Raw genomic sequence first — 16,130 nt, 5'->3', positions numbered from 1 at the left:
TGGGAAATTGGTACAGATTGCTGCACTCTAAAAATAGCAAGCCTCTTGTTACAGATCTTTTACGATCAATGGAAACTTTTACAGTATGTTGTCTGGAGCCTGCTAAGTAAGGATCTCTTATTAAAGTGTGCCACAAAGTGGACAGAGCATCAAATTTGAGAAGGATGTCAATCTTTAGTAAATGGATGCTGTACTGCTCTCCAGCAAAGCTTCACAAAATGTTTCCTGGGGTAGAAGACAGGTTGGTGTAAACAAGATACTGGGAACTGGCTGCATGTTTAATTTACATGTCCTCTGTTGGTTTATTTTTGGAAAGAGTTTGTTTTGGAAACTAGTCAGAAGCTGCAGTGTTTTCTTTACCTCGATTCTTACGCTGCCCAGTTTGGCATCACAATATCTACAGGGGAAATGACCATTGGGCAACGTCAGATGGTTTAAATTTCTACCTTGATTGCAAGGTCACTGATCTTAGCTAATTGGAAATCTGATAATATTCCAAAATTTTCCCAAAGGATCTTAAAGATGCAAAGAGTTCATTCATGTGAAATTTTATATGCAAAAAGAGTGGGTTCCATTACTGAGGTAGCCATTGGGAATCTAGTGGGTAATCATGTATAAAGAAGTAGAAGAAGTAGGGAAAGAATCATGTTTGAGAAAATCTCTTACGTTTGTTCTTAGGGGTGAGCAATCGCATAATGACTATGAATTTTGTCGTCTGTGAAACGATATTGATGAATTGTGATCTTTGTGAAAACAAATATTAAAGCTCTTCTGTGCTATTCATTGGTGCAAAAAAAGGGGATGTGATCAATTTGGCACCCCTCTTGTGGACTAAAATCTGGAGTTCCCCCTTTACAAAATGTTCTCGCCAAATCCTCGCTGACTGCATTAAATTAGATCACGGAGATAAGATTATCTGGCTAGCTTATATTAGGAAATACTTTGTAGACCTTGGCGTTCCACACTTAATCCATTCACCTAGTGAAATATATGGTAACTCGAGGACCGTCATACGCTCCCTCTTTCAAACCAATAGGGTTTTAAAAAGGGTTAACAAGGTCCAGGTTATGGACCCTGTATGCCACCATATGGAAATTACATCCTCCAAAATCCCTGAGCCGTATTTAGCCTGGATCCCTAATCAGGAGCACATATTTTACTTAACTCATTTCAGGTAGATTATAGTTCACCTTCTGGCTGCTTTCTCACAGCAGGGCACTTGTTTCTCTCCCTGCCCTGGTGTCTCATTTTTAGCGTCTTTTTCCACCATTGATGTATTGTTACAGTGCTTGTACTTGAATTGTATATATATATATTTTTTTTTAACCTTTGTCTTAATATTTTGAAGCATTGTTTGTACTGCATACATTTTAACTGCATGTTTTTAATGTATTGTCGTATTTTAGGGCTATGTCAGCCGAATAATGTATACTAACTGACTGACTGATAAATCAGTTATCATGTTAACATGTATTTATATTGTGACAATTTTCTCTGAAAAAAGACATGTTCACGATGTACATGATCACAATCACTTATAGGAATTGTTGGACCTGGTCCTTCTCGCAGGGTCACTCCCGGATTTTTTGCCTTAGGTTGCTGAATTTGATTTTGTTGGCATTAGGACTCTGTGCACCTTAACACTGCTACTCAGTGATAAAGTGATTTTGTTCTCTTCCTAATACATGGTAAAATTGTCATACACCTGATTGGCACATTTAATATACTTGTAAGTCATTTGAGTCATTTGTATATAGTATAACATGTACTTAAGACCTGTAAATTAAATGCTACTACAGGACTTCCAGCACTCATTGTGCCACCCACTCAAGGAGCACTTAAAAACGTCTCAGGCCTGCCATTAAACCTACAGTGGAGTTTTAAACTACCATTTCAACCTCAAAAAAAAAATATTGCTTGTTATAATCTTTCCTTTTTAATACATTTTAGTCGTCCCTATGGTAGGCTTTAAAAGATCATAGGGCAGGGTTTGTTGTATTTAAAAAGTAGGACATCTGTTTAGGTTTTCCGTGTCCTGGAAGTAAAAAATCCTAAAGTTGTTTCTCACTGGTGTAATGCCTGTCTCTCCCATTGACTAACACTGGGTTACCTTATTATACTAGATAAGTGATAACTGTGGATTGGGAACAGCTAGCGAAATGCTGTTTACACCAAAAAAAATTGTAATTTAAAGCTCTCTTTAATGGTAAAGTCGGATTTTAAGTCACAAATCTGAAAATGACACTTGTAGAAAGATGTAAAAGAACAGTATGTTCTAGATGTAGTGTAACGCCCTGAACGTCTCAGGATCGTTTAACAGACACGACAATGAGGACGCAACCACTAGTGAAGGGTTAGTTGTTTTAATGAAGGCAAATATAATACAAAGAATAAACAAAAGTTATAGTCACTGGAATCCTCCAGGCTAAGTACGTTACCAGCCCACAGCACGGATGGTCCTAACCGTCCTCTGCATATACGCCGGTCCCGGCGTATGCCAACAGAGGGCAGAAATGAAATGGCCGACAATGCCAATCGGTAGGCTGTGAGGGGCACGAAGAGTGTTGGGGAGAATCGAGGAGTCAGGGAAACACCCAGCCGGGGTCTCTACCTGAAGGGAGCAGCCGCTCAACCTCTTCCTCAGACTGCACCGGGACGCGGAGTCACCTCCTGGTGATGCGTCACCGATACCCCAATCACAAGCAAGAAGACTGAACCGAGAGCAGCCGCTCGATCGATCCTGTGGACTTCCGAGTCTGTAACGCGGCAAACACCTCCTGGTGTGCGTTACAGCTGGCAGTCCCTGTGTCTCTGGTTGGGCTGGGAGTTACGACTCCAACCAGCAAAAGCGCCACTGCGCTTGGACTCAGCCGAGTCAAAAAGCGAAGCTCAATGGTTGCCCGGTAGAGCTTCCGGGTCCTTCACAGGTGACGATGGGGCAAGACACGGCCCAGGGAGTAACGACTCGACCTACCTCCGTTCTTGCCTTACTGGAGCACCACTCCGGAACACTGCTCTTCACGAAGCAGGTACGTCGGTGTGAACACAATATCCGACAGCGTTGTACCTCCCGGTTCCTCCCTTTATAGGGAGTGTTTTCCTTGAGTTATGTAACAGCTCTCCTGTTTACATAAGGGCGTGTTTCCTTGAGTTATGTAACAGCTCTCCTGTTTACATAAGGGCGTGTTTCCCTTGAGTTATGTAACAGCTCTCCTGTTTACATAAGGGCGTGTTTCCCTTGAGTTATGTAACAGCTCTCCTGTTTACATAACCTCTCAACCGCTAAGCATCCTGGGAGATGTAGTCCATTTTCGCCGGTTACCGTTTTCCTCCCCTCGTATGACAGGAATTCTTGACAGTACATCCTCCCTCTCAGCGGCTCCCCACGGGTCCAGCGCTGGCAGGAAAACGCCGATGGAACAAGGAGACCAAGCGCGGAGCATGAACCCCTTCGCCGGTTCCCATGAATGCTCCTCCGGGCCATAGCCTTTCCACGCAACCAGGTACCACAGCTTCCCCCTGCGCCATTTGGACGCCCGTATGCCCGACACTTCATACTCCACCTCCGACTCCACGCATACCGGCCGAGGTGTCCCAGACGGCTTGGAGGGTGCTGGTTTGAGCAATGATACATGAAAGACAGGGTGTATCCGCAATGACTGGGGCAAGCACACCTTCACGTTCACGGGACCCATACACTTGGTAATTCGATAGGGGCCCATGTACTTGGGATGGAACACACTGTTCTTTCGAAACCTCATGTTTCTTGTGGATATCCAGACGTAGTCTCCAGTGCGGTACAGTGGCCCGGGCCTTCTCTTCCTATCTGCCGCAGCCTTGTATCTTCTCTTGGCCTCTATTAGGACAGCCCTTGAGCGCATCAATGTGTCTTTTATGTGTGCCACCCTGTCCGCTGTGGCGGGAATCCTGTCCTCTCTGAACGGATGTAGAAATGGCAAGAACCTGGGATGTTGGCCATAGTTGCTATAGAACGGAGAGGACTGTGTGGAGCTGTGAGTGGCGTTGTTATAGGCTATCTCTGCAACCCATAGCAAGTCGACCCATTCTTCCCTGCCCTGGTCCACAAAACATCGCAGATACTGTTTGAGCGTTTGGTTCAGGTGCTCGGTTTGGCCGTCCGTTTGAGGGTGGTAGCTGGTGGACAGGGCGGTCTTAACATGCAGCGCAGTGCACCAAGTCTTCCAGAATTGCGCAGTAAACTGCGACCCCCGGTCCGACACGATCACCCCAGGTAATCCATGCAGTCGTACCACATTCTTTAGGAGTAGTGACGCCAATTCCCCGGCCGTAGGGACTCTCTTGCAGGGGATGGAGTGCCCCATTTTCGTCAAGTAATCCACCACCACCAGTATTGCCGTCATCCCCTGGTCTACCGGTAGGCCCACCACGAAGTCCAGTGATATGCTATCCCATGGTCTATCCGGGGTTGGAAGTGGATGTAAGAGCCCTTGGGTTCGGCCATGGTCGGCCTTCATGGTAGCACACGTAGGACACTCCTGTCCCCACCTCCTGACATCCACTCTCATGGTTGGCCACCAGAAATGCCGTCCCATGCTAGCCACCGTTTTTTCAAAGCCCAAATGACCTGCGCATGGAGAGTCATGGCACCAGATGAATGCTTGTTTCCTTAGCCTAGGCGTGGGTATCAATAGGCACCTGCCCTTCAGGGGTATCCCGTCCTTCAGCTGCCATTCTCTGTGACTGAGGAGCCACCTCCGCCATGCGAATGACCTGATACCTCTCTTTATTCCCCTCAGGAAAGTATCCGGTTGGATAACCCCCAATACCATCCTCGGGGAAATGATGGAACGCTCGGTCGCAGGCAATGGTTCCTTAACTGCAGATTGACGGGACAGGGCGTCCGCCTTTCGGTTTTCCGTCCCCGGCCGATATGTGATGCGGAAGTTGAACCCCGCAAAGAAGATCATCCACCGCAGCTGCCTGGGAGAAAGGTGTCTAGTGGCCGTCATGAACTGTAGGTTCCGATGGTCCGTGTACACCGATACCACATGTCTTGCCCCCATCAACCAATGCCTCCATTCGGTGAAGGCGTCCTTGATTGCGAGAAGCTCCTTCTCCGCAATATGGTAGTTGCGTTCGGCGTCGTTGAGTTTGCGGGACATGTACGCAACGGGATGAAGCACCCCTGTGTCGTGGTTGCGTTGGGACAAGATAGCCCCCAGCGCCACATCCGACGCGTCCGCTTCCACCACGTAGGGGAGATCCGGATCGGGGTGAGCCAACACCGGCGCCTTACCAAAGGCGCTTTTCAGGGCCTCAAAGGCTTTGTTCGCTTCAGGGGACCAGACAAACTCCTTGGACTTCCTCAGTAGCTGTGTGATTGGGGCCACCACTCCTGAAAATCCATCTATGAACCGCCTGTAAAAGTTGGCGAAGCCAATGAAACTTTGGACGTCCTTCATGCTTTGGGGCACCGGCCATTCTTTCACCGCCTTGATCTTTCGTTCTGCCATCTCCTGTCCCTCTGGACTCAGCATCACTCCGAGGAATTCCACGGATGTGACGTGGAAGTCACACTTGCTGAGTTTACAAAACAGCATGTTTTCCCTCAGCTTTTGGAGCACAGCTTTGACGTGGTGTACGTGCTCCTCCACACTGGACGAATAGATGAGGATGTCGTCGATATATACGACCACGTAGATATCCAACTCCTCTCTGAATACCTCATTCAAAAAGTACTGAAAGGCTGCCGGGGCGTTGCACAGACCGAACGGCATGACGAGGTACTCAAAAAGGCCGAACCTGGTCTTAAAGGCGGTCTTCCACTCGTCTCCGTCCCTCATGCGCACCAGATGGTATGCCCCTTTCAAATCCAACTTGGTGTAGATACGAGCTTTCTTGACCTGTTCCAGAAGTACACTGATGAGAGGCAAGGGGTACCGATTTTTTATGGTTATCGCATTCAATGCCCTAAAGTCCACACAGGCTCTCAGCTCCCCATTAGCCTTCGGGATGAAGAAGAGTGGCGAGGCGGCCGGAGACTTGGACGGGCGGATGAATCCTAGCTTGAGGAGTTTATCCAGGTACCCCCGGAGATGCACGTTTTCAGGCTCCGTCAGGGCATACAGCCTGCCGCTGGGAATGCTGGCCCCTGGCACCAGGTCGATCTGGCAGTCAAACTGTCTATGTGGTGGTAGCACTTCCGCCTTCACCTCATCAAATACATCCTCAAAGCTGTGATAAGCCTGGGGGAGAGCCACATCTTTTTCTGCCGCTGTAGCCACCGTCTGACTCCCGCTCTCATCTGCGTCAAGGGATTCCGTTCTTATTCCACAATGCAGGATGCAATACGGTGACGTCATTTCGATGCGATGTGTTGGCCAATCCACAAAGGGGTTGTGTTTCTGTAGCCACGGCAATCCCAATATGACGCCATATTGGGGCGCTCGGATGATGTTAAAATCGATTTGTTCCAAATGGTTCCACCCATATCTCATCGGAAGGACCCCCGTGTGCTGCCCGATGGGCCCCGTCACCAATCGCCTTCCGTCTACAGCATAGACTTCTTCGGGTACAGCTTTGGGAAGAAGCACTAGCCCTAGCCTGCATGCCTCGTTGTGGTCCATAAACATGCCAGTGGCCCCTGAATCCACCATGGCCACAACGGGTATCCACTGGTCATGCACTCCCACGTGCACCGTGATAAACAGGTGTCGTTGTCCCTTAGTGACCGAGTTGGAAAGTGAAGGGATGGATGAGTGACTCCGAGATGCCCCTTCTCTGGTCTTGGAGTCCTCTAGTTTTCCGCCGGTATGTCCACCACGGCTGTTACCGACCGGTTGGCCCGATAACGTGACGTCTTCGGTTTGGCAGGGCATTCACGTACGTAGTGGCCTTTTTTGCCACAATATGGGCACAATCCTTGTTTACGGCGTGACTCTTTCTCCGTGGCTGTGAGGCTCGCTCGTATTGCGCCGATGTTCATGGGTTCTCCCTTGGATGCGGTGGAAGTTTCAGGACTTCCCACCGTCACATAGGATGGAAGGGATTTTCCTTTTCTCCCATGATCCCCCTTTCTTTCACTTTGCCTATGTTCCAGCCGTAATACCAGGTTGATAAGGCCCTCACATGTCTTGGGTTGAGGGTCAATATGAGCCACAGCGTCCTTGAGCTCATCGCACAGCCCTTGATGGAAGAGCGCCGTCTGTTTAGCAACAGGCCACTTGGTTCCCGCAACCAGCCTTCGGAACGCGTTGAGATACTGCACCAGGTCGTTGGATCCCTGTCTCAACTCAAGCATTTCACGGTCCGCCGTGTACGAGTCAGCCCTTCTGTCGAATACCTTCAGGAATTCCTCGCGAAAAGCACCCCAATCACATAAGAGGGGGTCGTCCCTGCTCACCAGAGGTACGGCCCATTGTGCCGCGTTTCCCGCCAAATAGGATATAAGGAAAGCCACACGAGCCTGACTCGTGGGGAACGCCTTTGGTTTGCACGATAAATGTAGCGCCACTTGTGTGAGGAATACCTGCACTGTGTTAGGATCCCCACTGTACCTCTCTGGTGTCGCCAAGGGGATGGCTACCGGCATTTCCACTACTACCGCAGGGGTCTGATTCGTGAGGGAGGTGCTGGGCGTGAGCGGGTCCAATTGGATAGCATCCAGTCTGGCTTTTACATCGGCTGTTTCTTGCCTAGAGGCAGCCACTTCAACTTGCATGGCCGCTAAAGCAGCCAGCACATCATCAAGTGTTGCCATGTCTGTTATCGACCGGGAGACAGTTAGTGTTATTAAGGTCGGATATTTTGTAACGCCCTGAACGTCTCAGGATCGTTTAACAGACACGACAATGAGGACGCAACCACTAGTGAAGGGTTAGTTGTTTTAATGAAGGCAAATATAATACAAAGAATAAACAAAAGTTATAGTCACTGGAATCCTCCAGGCTAAGTACGTTACCAGCCCACAGCACGGATGGTCCTAACCGTCCTCTGCATATACGCCGGTCCCGGCGTATGCCAACAGAGGGCAGAAATGAAATGGCCGACAATGCCAATCGGTAGGCTGTGAGGGGCACGAAGAGTGTTGGGGAGAATCGAGGAGTCAGGGAAACACCCAGCCGGGGTCTCTACCTGAAGGGAGCAGCCGCTCAACCTCTTCCTCAGACTGCACCGGGACGCGGAGTCACCTCCTGGTGATGCGTCACCGATACCCCAATCACAAGCAAGAAGACTGAACCGAGAGCAGCCGCTCGATCGATCCTGTGGACTTCCGAGTCTGTAACGCGGCAAACACCTCCTGGTGTGCGTTACAGCTGGCAGTCCCTGTGTCTCTGGTCGGGCTGGGAGTTACGACTCCAACCAGCAAAAGCGCCACTGCGCTTGGACTCAGCCGAGTCAAAAAGCGAAGCTCAATGGTTGACCGGTAGAGCTTCCGGGTCCTTCACAGGTGACGATGGGGCAAGACACGGCCCAGGGAGTAACGACTCGACCTACCTCCGTTCTTGCCTTACTGGAGCACCACTCCGGAACACTGCTCTTCACGAAGCAGGTACCTCGGTGTGAACACAATATCCGACAGCGTTGTACCTCCCGGTTCCTCCCTTTATAGGGAGTGTTTTCCTTGAGTTATGTAACAGCTCTCCTGTTTACATAAGGGCGTGTTTCCTTGAGTTATGTAACAGCTCTCCTGTTTACATAAGGGCGTGTTTCCCTTGAGTTATGTAACAGCTCTCCTGTTTACATAAGGGCGTGTTTCCCTTGAGTTATGTAACAGCTCTCCTGTTTACATAACCTCTCAACCGCTAAGCATCCTGGGAGATGTAGTCCATTTTCGCCGGTTACCGTTTTCCTCCCCTCGTATGACAGGACTTCTTGACATGTAGCTTTTCAAAACTGAAATTATTCATTTTTTAAAAGAGACAGCTAGAACATACTGTTGTTTTTCATATTAGAGAGGCTCATTCTAGTTGCTGTGAAGAGCCCAACTCCTTTTTATACGACTTTTAGAAAGATAGCATTTTCTTCTCCAAATCATTTGGGCCTTCTGCCAGTGCCCTGGGTCACATGACTGTGAATGGATCTGCTATTGTTTTTTTTATTGCTTCTAGACGGTAACAGAAAGGGTGCTTAGATGTGGACAGGATTGGGACATCAAATGATGATGATGGGGAGAGGTTGCACCCAGCCTCACTTACATTTCTAACAACTTAACCTTCTGCATTCAGAAAGGAATATGACACCAGGCCTGCCTGTCTTTTGCCGCCCCAGAGTTTTTGGAGACTTGACAGGACAGGGAGAAGAACTTTCCAGAACCAGAGATAGTATATAGAATCCTCCCACATCATAGGTTGGCAGAACACTCCTGGACCTGTGGATATTACAGAAGGTGGACTGGTCTAATTACAGAAGACTACCCTGCAGCTGAGGATGTCCTTGGTGTGTGAAAAAGAAGACTAGTTCCCAATTCCTTCATCCCAGGCTAACTTGAGTGACACCAAGGGTCAGTTCGCTGACTACCTATTTGAGCTGGGGGACCTAACAAGCCCCAGAGGCCTCCCTGTAACTACTAGGTTGACCTGCGGCAGCTGAAACTGTCTGGGCCTGCAATTGGACCTGTCTGAGCCCTGCTGGCCTCTGCTGGAGTGAGTTACTGATCTCCAAGAGGTGCCCCTGAGGGCCGGCGCCCTTGGCTGGCATCAGGCTTAGCACCACATAAGAAGAAGAGGTGAAATCCTTAGGTTTGGGCTCTCCACAATTGTGAACAGACCCCCTTCACACTAAGACACTGCCCTGAGGTACGCCCACCAACGTACACCAATGCGAAGTTCCATTAAAGACATGCCCTTCATGCTACAGTGACCACCAGCAACACAAGGTCTGCCCTTCGTGCTACAGCAATGACATCCCATGGTCACTGCCAATACAAATCTCCAGCAATGACTGTCCACACCATCTGACTGGCTCTTCACGCTACAGCAACAACCTTCCGCAACACTCTCCTTGCTCTTTGCTGCCTCCTTCACTGCAAACAAAACTATTTGCACCAGACTTTGAGAAGGTAACTCTTTCAGAGGCACTAACCAGGTCCCTGAATCTGACCCGTGATCCATCTTGGTCGGCCAAAATTTGTGATTTTCCCGTCTGTCTAGCCTGTCTAGGTGAAAATGCGCTTTGTGCTTTTAGGAACTACATTTACTACATTTACTTAAAACTTCAAAACCGAATATCTGCAGTTTTCCTGATTGGACTTTTATCAATCTGGTATCATTGTATTTTTTAAAATGTACTCAATTTTTCTAAATTCGTTTAGGATTTTTCTTTTATTGTCTTTACATGTTATTACTGTTTGAATACTGCATATGTACTTTACATTTTTGCCTTTAAGTCAAGATTGACTGCTTTTTGTGCCAAGCTACCATATTTTTAAAACACAGGTTAATTTAGTGACTGGTATGGTTCAACTTGACAAGGATTACTGCTGTTGCTTGAGTGGGGCTTCCACCACCATCAACCAATAACCAAATTACGTACAGGAAATTATTGGAAACTCTGGAAATAGTAAATGAGCTGTGATGGAGTGTAATTTTATTTTAGAAAATTCAACTAATTCATTAACAAAGTGTGATAAAGTGCCTATTAATGTGCAGTAAGTAACCACACTTTCCTATTATAAGTAAACACTCAAGGTAACATATTGTATGCATTAAGCTAGCCTAATATTAATAATTTTTTACATGTTTAAGGCTAAGAGGCCTGCTCACATATTTTTGCAGTTGTTTTGCATGAGATGGTTTCTTTTTCTTTCCACTGCAGATGTTATATTTTTCCAGAGCTTTCTATTATCTAGTGGAAAGGCATTTGTTATCCATTAGACAACTTGTAGTGAGGTTCTCACTGAGAGGAGGAAAAGATGCCAGGAAGTGTGACTCATGAAAAAAGCCATCTGCACCAAAGATTCTGCCCAGAGTAACAACTCAAAGACGTAGCCATGTATGAACTGTATGATTGTTTCTAAGAGTGGGAATGGGATGAAGTGTTGCAGCTAGAGTTTTGTTGAATTATATTAACATGTGTTCCTTAGACTCTCTTGCTTGTTGTCTCTTGCATTCTTTGTGCACTAGAGAGATGATTGTTGACTTTAACGCGAGAAAATCTTTCTCATCTCTGCAAAGCTCCATAATTTGATTGTAAAGGCTTCATGCTTGAGCATTCTCATTCTCTCATCAGAAACCTTTATTTGGTGTTATGAAGCTGACACTTTACTTATTTATTTAACCAAATGCCCTTTTCAAGACCTATCTTTTTTTAAATTTAGATTAGGGTTTTTACTTTATGTAACACACTTTCTTAATATTCTGTATTCTTTACATTATTTTGGAACCTGTGATGTTTTTCCTGATAAGAAAACATCAGCTTTTGGACAATTTGAATTTGTAACGATTATACATAAGACTTAAAAATTCTTCTTCTCAAATGACTTCATCTGACTAATTTGATAAAAAGTAAACTTTAAAATTTACTTCAGCTCTCTTTGCCATCTCCTGTGGAGCCTAATGGTTTAACTGTTTATGGTAATACAAGTAAATGCCAACTCCCAGTCACCTTTTCAGGTTAATAATCAAAGGTCCATCCGACCAATGGCAGGGTTTGTATTATTGTACTTGTAGATTAAAATTCAAGAATACACACTCCATCACCTGTGCCACTCCTCTAATGGTAACCTCTCCACTATACATAAAGATTTCTTAATGAAGTGTCCATAGTAAATGATTAGAATAATAGTATTTGTGCCATATTAAAATGATTGTAAGCACTTTTTGAGCTAAATAAATAAAATCAATCACAGTGTTACAATCACCTTAAACTTTAGTTAGGCTTTATGGCCGCAAACACGTTCTGGGATAGGGATCTGGTACATGATCACAAAGTTCTTACAAGTCACTGATGAAACCTTAATGTTCAGTTAAGGTTGGGTAAAGAATTAAGACAAAGTAGTAAGAATAATGTATTATCGGCTAACCAAAACAAAAAGCAGCCCTGTATTCCGAGGGACATGGGTAATGTATGCATAGGAAAATATTGTGTTCCAATTGGAAACATTTTAACCTTCATTAATGAGCTACAATGTATGTCATCCTGCAAATTTTCTGAGTTTAACTTTATCTCGTTGGAAGACTCTAAAACAGCAATTGTAAAGTCAGGCTCCTCTTCTGATCCCTCCTCCCCTTTTCTTTTAGTTCTGGCAGTGGATGTTATTAACCAATTATGAATTCCCTGTTAAATAAATCCTTGCCAACTGTCACAGCGTTGTCTTGCTGGAAACAGGCTAACTTTTTACCCTTTCTAAAAAAAACAAATGCGGACCCTGATGTTCCAGGCAATTTTAGGCCGAGTTCACTGTTGCCATGCTATCTAAGTTGTTAGAAAAGTTTGTTAATCGGCAGCTGTCTAATTATATCAAGTCAAATGGTTTACTACAACCCAGTTAGTCCGGATTCAGGTCAAAGTTCAGTAGAGAGCACTATCCCTGGAAGGTGCGCGCTGGGGCGCACGCGTACCTAGGACACTCCAAGCGCGCAGTGTCTTCTATGGAGCGCGCACCCACACAGCACATCCCCTGAGAGACAGGCGTTCATGTTAATTGCAGCGCCCTGTAGAAGCATGACGGGCGCTGCGATCAACATGAATACTTTAATAAAAAGCAGACAATCTGCCCCAGCCGATCTCTATGAAGAAAGGGCACGCAGTAAGACTATAGGCACGACGTGTGCTTTCACAATCACTAACATATATTAGTGATTGTAGAAGCACAAGTCATGCTTTTAGGCTTGCTGCATGCCTTTTCTTTATAGAACGCGCCTGCAGGCAGATTGTGTGCCTTTTTAAAAAAGTATTCATGTTAATTGCAGCTCCTGTCATGCCTATGCACTGCGCTGCAATTAACATGTGTACTTTCAAAAATGCACACAATCTGCCAGCATCAACGCTCTATTTACAAAAGGCATTCAGGAAGCCCAGGGCTTAAAGTGGTCCGGGTCCTGCCAGTGCTCAGCTCCTGCAGTTCTTAAAAGCAGGTGCTGAGACGGGTCCCTATCGAGCTCTTCATTTTTGCCCTCACCCTCAGGGTAAATCTTAAACCTGCACAAAGTGCAACTGCTCAAAGCATTTGGTGTAACTTCAAAGAGACTTGCTATAGTTCTTTCACAGTCTCATCATTTCAGAACTGAAACAGCTTCAATATTAGATTCAACAAAGCCGTAGTTGTTGCTTATTTATCTTTTGCAACTAACAACCATTGACAAAGCCAATAGTCCTGGCTTGTTGTAGGTATAATGTTACTTGTTGTATATATTGCAAAAACTATTGCAGAATCACAAAACAAAGTGTATCTGAGCTACAACAGGTTTGTATTGAACCTTCAGTTGGACAGTTTCGCTAGAGCAAGATAAGTCTGCAGTTTTTGGTACACTCACAGATTCTTCTGATGACTGTCTCTGTATTCGACTGTAATCTTTATATGTCTACCTGAGATTCCTGTTCTGTACGCCTGTGGGGGAAGGGGGTTCCTCCAGGGACCTCGTGCCAACTGATGCCAAAAGCACTGGAAGTCTCATCCGGAGCAGCATACTTAATTTACAGCTGTTGCACCAAGTGTTTCTTGGACAGTTCGGGGCCTATTTCCTGAAATAATTCTCCAGAAGAGTAAAGATATTGGAATCAGTTGAAACCGATGACAATCCCACAAAAAAGGGACAGGAAATATTATTATTAGATTTGTTTCAGCTGAAGTAAAGGTAATTTTTGTTTTGTGTGGTGGGCCACCAAGATCTCTGAATCATGCTTTACATAGACTAAGGAATGGTGCATTGGAAGAGTTATTGGTACAGAAATCAATAACGCATTTGAGAAAGGACGGGTTGAGATTTAAAGTAAAAATATAAAAAATGGCGAAAAAATAAAAGGTACTCTAGTCAAGCATTAGGACATTGATCTCCATTTTGGGTGTTGTGATGTCTGTCTCTCCCCCAGCAACACATACACAACAATCTACCAGGAGGGACTGCCTACCTATGATAAGATATCTGCACCATCACACGCCTTGACTCAGGTCCCCTTTGTATGTTTGTATCCCTTAGAGCGTACCTGTTCTTTCTGCATTCCGTTATAAGGGATAGGAGTCAATGGGAGGTTGTGATTAAGCTGATGGTTAGTGAATTGTTATAAAAGCTTACTGTTTTGGTGCCCAGCGTAGCTGTCATTAGGGCAACTGGTGGAATGGCACCAGCATAGAGGGGTAACAGTGCACACACGTTATGCTGTCCAATCAGGTTAGCCGTGTTTGCAATGGAGCACATGTCAAAATGTAGGATTAATATGGAAAACCCCACATAATTGGGGACTTTAACATAAGTGTTTTCAAATAAATGCCAAATTTCACGATGGAGACACAAGTCCAAAAATTGGCAGGTGCATGCTTTGGCATTTTAAGATCCCCAAGGAAATTCTTGCAGATGCTACCTTTCCCTACTAGAAGGATAGTTGTGCAGAGTTTTATATAAAAAAAATATATTTCTACATCCTTCCCTCTTCTATCCCTTCACTATACTTTTCAATCCAAATAACAGACTAACATATCCACCACTCAAATTACTTTAATATTTCACTATACTAATTCAACACTAATCCTTTATGGGTTCCAGAGTAGCGTACTACTCGCCCAAAAAATACTTCAACACCCCAACAGGGGTTGCAAACGCATTATAAATGCAATTACAATACAATATGGGGAGGAAGCGCTATAGAAATGCAAACCTTTTATCCCTCTTCTATCCCTCCACTATCGTTCTCAATCCAAAAAACTGACTAACATATCCACCACTAAAATGACTTTCAGATTTCACTATATTATTTCACCTCTAATCCTGTATAGGTTCCAGAGTAGCGTGATACTCACCGAAAAAGTGCTTCAACACCCCAACAGGGGTAGCAAACGCTATATAAATGCAATTACAATACAATACAATATATCTGGATGCAATAACAGAGGCAGCACAATACCAATCGTGTGGCACACTTTGCTAAGCACAGATTTTTAGCTCAAATGTTTTTAAGCCACACCCTTAATTACATCAGTCACGCCCCTTAGAGAGACCCCCCAGTTTTTTCATCTCACTTAAAGCCCTGAACAAGCCTAAAAACACCATGTGTGCTTTCAGAATAACTAACATATATTAGTGATTCAAAAAGCACACGTGGTGGACTTCTATGAACATTCCTCCCCATACGCATCCTCGAAACCATCTTCAGAACTGATAAATGAACTAATGATTATCAGTTCTGAAGAGTGGAGGGACTCCCCCCTGTAGAGCCAGCGCTGTTCTGTAGAGAATATGCTTACTTTGAATAATTCTTAAACATATTGTTACAAATAGCATTTTCTTTCAAATTATTTTACATCTGGATAATGTGTGAGTGTCTGTTACAGACATTTTATGACAAATGTGTTTTGGTTTCATGCAGCATCCAGATACGAGAAATAGGAGGATGTTACAGTGATTATTTGCAGTAGTATTAGTGAGCTTCTACAATATTACAGTATTGGTAAAAATACATCACTGTCCCTGAATATTAACAATAAAGACATTTAAAATTTGAACCCATGTGTCTGTGCACTGTTTGTGATCTGGCCAAAGAGGATATGAGAGAGCTGAAACTGAATCATAAATTCAAAGGTGATCCGCACAGGAGCCCCTAAATACGTTTGGCCTAGGGCCCTTAAAATCCTTAAGATGTCCCTGATCCACTGCAGTGTAGTTAGTTAGGAGAGCAGAGGTTCACTGGTGCTATGGAATGAGGCAGGTTGCCCCGGTTTCCTAATATACATTAGTGTAACTTTGTCATGGTTGCAGATGCTCTGCACTGCACCTTTTCATTTCCAACATGACACAACCAGTGTATGCCAGTCACCAACACAAAATCCTTCCCAAGGGCCGGACTGGCCATAGCAGGCATCGGGCATTTCCCCCTGAGACTGGAAGGGTGGGGGTCGGTTGTGGAGCAGTTGGGGGCCGGTTTTGTTACTTGGGGGCAGTTTTGCAGCGATGCTCCAATATCAGCCCCAGTAACAAAAGCAGCAGTGCTGGGCA

Source organism: Triturus cristatus, chromosome 11, assembly GCF_964204655.1.
Source record: "Triturus cristatus chromosome 11, aTriCri1.1, whole genome shotgun sequence".
Lineage (NCBI taxonomy): Eukaryota > Metazoa > Chordata > Amphibia > Caudata > Salamandridae > Triturus > Triturus cristatus.
Note: the sequence above shows the minus strand (reverse complement) of the source record.